The sequence below is a fragment of the Apium graveolens genome, chromosome 7 (genome assembly GCF_009905375.1).
Source record: "Apium graveolens cultivar Ventura chromosome 7, ASM990537v1, whole genome shotgun sequence".
NCBI classification, from domain to species: Eukaryota; Viridiplantae; Streptophyta; class Magnoliopsida; order Apiales; family Apiaceae; genus Apium; species Apium graveolens.
The window spans coordinates 200,356,565-200,361,841 of record NC_133653.1 but is presented as its reverse complement, the minus strand read 5'-3'; the positions used below and the strand labels follow the sequence as shown (position 1 = coordinate 200,361,841).

The 5,277-nt window shown below is 33.4% G+C and overlaps 1 long non-coding RNA gene across 2 annotated transcripts; it reads right to left on the bottom strand.

Moving 5' to 3' along the window:
- Positions 1–883: 883 nt before the first annotated feature.
- On the bottom strand, positions 884–4,807 carry LOC141670933 (uncharacterized). Of its 2 annotated transcripts, XR_012554827.1 has the most exons (4): positions 4,567–4,807; positions 4,444–4,493; positions 2,024–3,622; positions 884–1,157 (listed from the first exon to the last, which is right to left on the bottom strand). It is a non-coding gene; the product is annotated as an uncharacterized LOC141670933 (long non-coding RNA). The 2 variants fall into 2 exon arrangements; XR_012554826.1 differs by having other exon boundaries at positions 884–3,622.
- Between the last annotated feature and the right edge of the window lie 470 nt (positions 4,808–5,277).

Sequence of the window (5,277 nt, the reverse complement as noted above, 5' to 3'; positions counted from 1 at the left end):
CCAGCTGTGACATGATAATAGTTTGTTGTGTTTCTTGTGGTCTTATTTCATCCTTTCTTTAATGAAATATTTCAGTTTTTCTTATATATCTACTAATTTATTTTAAGCTGTTAAGAATGACTTAGGAAGGATCCGAATTCAAAAGCCAGAGAAAGGCCCATTTCATGTCTCTGGAAAGAATATCGATAATCTCAATAATGACTGTGAAAGAGGGTCATGGTTGTCGTAGATTATGTGCTCAAATTATATGCAAAGCAATTTTATGGATAGAAGACTAATATGTCAGTATCTTATTTTTTTGGTTGCTTGTCTCGATCCTACGATTAAATGTATGTCCATGCATACTATTTATTTAGTTTGTACCAGAATAAGGTGCAATGTTATCTCAGTATAGGTTTTCCTATAATGCCCTAAGCTGGAGCATGATTTTTCTTATAAATTTTTGTTTTGTTTGACAGTATTCACTCGACAATCTGATTATTATCTACTAAAATAGTTGCTTTCAGGAATTACTAAATATATTGGTTCGAACTCAACAAAGAAGCGTAAAACTACATGGATGCCTTTCCTAATGTTGTTTAAAGCCATCTCAAATACAGGCATTTTTGTCTCTGGATCACATCGACTGGTAGTTCTCTACCTGGCTGGAAATAAATAATATCTGCTTTACAACGTCAAAATGAGTTGAAAGGCTAGAGCTGAAATGAGTAGGTGACATTATTTAGTAAAGAAAAGAAAAAAATTTCTCATTTGTTCTTTTGAAGTTAGAATTTGGTACTTTGATAATTTAGTAAGTTTTAAATTTCATTTGATGCTTGTTGTATTGATTGTTGGATGCCTTGTTTGGCAGGAATAATATAAAAGCAGAATAACTATGTCAATTTTTTTAATTTTTGAAGTGTTGCATTTGACTCCATATGGTGTTGGATAAAACTAAAAATAATGTTACATATGAATAAAAATGGTGTTGCAAATGACTAAAATCATTGTTGCATTATATATTGTGGGACCGACTCTTGACGTGGAAAAAGTGGGGCCCACTGCTGATGTGGCAAATGTGGGACCCCTTGATGATGTGTCAAAGTAGGGCCACTGCTGACGTGGTAAAATGACGTGTCACTTTCCCGTAGAACACAGTTGTGATATGGTTTCATTTTCTGCAACACTAACTGTTGTTGTCATTGTACGCTTTTACTGTTGCAAAAGACGCATAATGCAACGCTTTCTGGTGTTGCATAATTTATTGCCTTAAGGCTCTACGACCACGTCCACATTGGCAACCCTACCTGGTGTTGCCTATTATGCAACACCATTTAGGCCTTATGCAACTGTATAGTAGGGGTTGCCTATGTTCACTTATGGCGTAGTGAGAGAAAAGTATTTTCTTTTTCATATCGGTTGAAAATTGTTGTCAAAAGTCACCCCAGACAGTTGCTTGAAAACACTGATGTGTAATATGTACATAGAAATCACTTTTAGATGATGTCTCATTTATAGACATAGCTATAAACTGATGTGTAATATCCGTTAGTTCAGCTAAAAATAAGTTTAACACCTGAGTTTTTGAATCTGGTAAATATGGCACAAAGTAACAGCTCCCATATACTGTTAAATCTGAGGCATAAAACTTATAGCAAACATTAATCTAACACTCGTTTAGTATTGCAAATCATGACATCTAGGAATGTTAAAACCAGACATTTTAGAGCAAAATTTGGAGGGGCAGTAGCCTGACATTGGCTTAAACAAATAGTGGTAAACTAGTACATCAGACCAAGCTACAGACTAATGTTTCAACGTGTATTTGGATATTTATGATGACTAAAATAAGGGGAAAAGAATAAAAAAACTGTTTCAAAGTAATGTCCTGCCCCTCATAGTTTACTATTTGAAATATTCCCACTGAAGAATAATGTGCAAAGCAAAATAACTTTCTGGAATATATGAACTAATAGTATAAGAGTTTAGAAAAATATTGAACAAGATAAATTAGACAGAAAATCTGAGCCAAGGATGTCATTACCTCAGAATTGTAGAACCTGAGTTCCCACCTATAATTAAGGGCTCCATCTAACATCTCAATAGGGTTTGCAGGGTTCCTAAAATCCATAGGTGTGCCTTCAGTTGAACAGATCAAAAATCCAATTACACCACTGCACTGCCACAAAGAAGTCATATTTAATAATAAAACCATGAACAAATAAATATTCTGATTTGTATCAAATGGTAAACGTATAGATGGTGCTTATTAACAGAGGAACTCATTAAAAAGAGTTGACTAGTACATGTTAAAAAGAAAAGCTAGCTAATATAACAAGGAATTAATGCAACCACATACTTTCTGCCATACTACAAAATACACCTCCAGGTCTCAGTGCAATTAAAAATGCCAAATGCCAAAAAATACAAGTTGGATTTTGATGCCACCTTTAAATCCTTTGCACCTCCCTCATCTACTTTGTCTCATTGTACAATAATTCTATGAACATGATTGAGATTTGAGATACTATCAAAACTAGTACTTCCCCACACGACACTAACTTATTTTTCATAATCCATGCACTGCTTTAAATCCTAAATTTAGCACTTTAATTTTTTCTCTCATCAATACCATGAAACTTCCTCTCTTCTCTAATACATACTTCATTTTCTTATTGTCCTGTTATTTAACTACCAACTGATCATCGTAAAAATGTATTAGTTTACATGGAATATTTTATAAAAATATTACTTCATTGAAATTATTTAAGTTCGGAAAAAAATAAACATGTTTATAGACCAATATGTTTTATCATTGTTATGATAACAATGATATCCAAATATATATAGTGTACGTATTATATCTTCTTTCATTATTTATGCAACAAAATATATAAATAATATTATTAATCACGAATATGTAAATATATATATATATATATATTTTTAAAGTATTATTTATATTTATAGTAAATGTCAATTTATAAATATATAAGAAAATATATTAGAATAATCAGATTATAACCGGGCTTTTTCGGGCTTTTAATCGGGTCGGGCCGGGCCGAAGTCCATGCTTTTAACCGGGCCGGGCCGGGTTTTGCTTAAAAATATAGGGCCCGTCAAGGCCCGAAGCCCGGGCCAGGATTTGACCGGGCCGTGCTTGACCGGGCTTTGACTGGATCGGGCCGGGCCAGATTTTCGGCCCCGGGCTTTTTATGCATCTCTACGTGTAGTTCTCACACAATCTTCAAATCTCCTAGTCCAAGATGATGGCTGCTCTGGTCTGCACAACTACACTCATTATTAGTCCAAGTGTGTATACATTAGATCAAATAAATCATGCAAGCCAAAAGGTTATATGAACTACCTTGAAATCTTTTACTGCAACTGTGGGTAGTTCCCTGTGTTGGGCTATTCCGTTCTTCTCCTCTGGCTTGTTTTTTTTTGTTTTATTTACTTGCTAATAGAGCTTCTGAGTACTTCTGTCCTTCTGTCCAAAATCTGTCGAAAATTCTTAATCTTTCTCCAACTATAGCTGGTACTACTCTGCTTTCATTGGGAAATGGTGCTCCTCATGTTATTGCTAGTATTGTCTCTTTTACGAGATCAAATGTTGGTGATGTTGGGGTCAATAATGTCTTATCTAATGCAATTAACACATGTAATTATAGGCATTTAGCATTGTGATGCAAGTATATTCTGCTCAAGAGAAGTGGTGTATAAGAGTTTAAGATACTATAAGGCATATTGAAAATGTCCAACAAGTACATGACGGGTAAACACAAATTAATTAATTTAGATACATTATTAGTGAGCAAGTGATTAATAAATAAACTAGTTGTGGTTTATCGAAAAGTTTAATGGTTCACAAACCTACAGGACTGGACACTTCAATAAAAATAGGTGGCCACATAGCATCCAATGTATTAAATTTTCAACAAAAATGTGGCTGCTAAATAAACTTGGGCAACTATAATAAACTTGTTCTACATTATTATCCTATTCATTCAGATGTTAATTCACCAAGTACCTTACAGCTATAGTTTGAATCCCTTGGAAATTAAATCGTCCCTACAAGAGACACTGAAAACATGTATCATTAGAACACAAAGCTTCAGTAAAATTAATTCACAGTAACTTTCTTGGTATAAAACAGTAGAAATCACTCTAAGAGCTTCTGAAACTTTATGTGAAGCTTCATTCCACCAATGTGTAAGTGTCACATCCAGCCTAGACCACTTCCATCTTTCACCTTTATCTTCAATATCATAAACGAGTAAAACACACAAAGTCGCACTAAACCCCTTAAAAGACGAAGTATAATTTTAACCTTAACCACTTCAAAATACATACAAGTAAAATACATTCATGTATCGTACTACAACCATGCTTAAACATTCAAAAAACATATTCAAAAAGTACATGAAAAAATAAATTAAACAAAAAGTGTAATCGAAGACTTACAAAATCTAAGAAGGAGATGAGAACGGGTACACGGAGATGAGAAACAAGATCTAAAAAATACTTATAAATTAGGGCTCAATTAAAAAACAAAAACAAAAAAAAACAAATATGGTAAATACTTACAAATCAGGGCTCTATTGGTTGACTCGATTAGAGCTTGATTATGGCTTAATTCTGCTCGATTTAGGGTTGTATGTAAAACATATTAAAACTTGATTGCTCGATTAAGGCTTGATTGACGGTAACAGCGATGGAAAGAGATAGGGAGTGATGTTAACGGATGAGATAGAGAGAAGAGGGGGGCGAGAGAGAGATACATATCTGGTGAGAAGAGAGAAAAACAGTGGGGAAACAGAGAAAAAGAAATGGGGGAATATGTGGGAAACCGAGGAAATATTTGGCAAAGTACAAAAGAGGAGGAATTATTCCCGGAATTCTCTTTTTTTATTTTTTTTTAAATTTTAGCATAGACATCGGTCCTTAAACGACCTATGTGAAAGTTAGTGTTCAACATCAGTTAAAACACAATTGATGCGAAACATAGGGTTATATTTTTGAAAAAATACTATTAGTAATTGGTTATTTAAAAATATTATTTAAAAACATATCTTTAACATCAGGTTGAAAATAACCGATGTTAAATATGTTTTTTACATCAGTTTTTTTCGACTGATGTTAAAAGGGTGATGTCTATTGACTTTTCTCTAGTAGTGAAATGTACTTGTCACCACTGGTTGACTGTTAATATATAAACCAATTTATTTTATTTTTTTCTCAAAATTTTGTCTTATCACTATTATATATGGATCTTGACATCTACATGGTTGGATCATT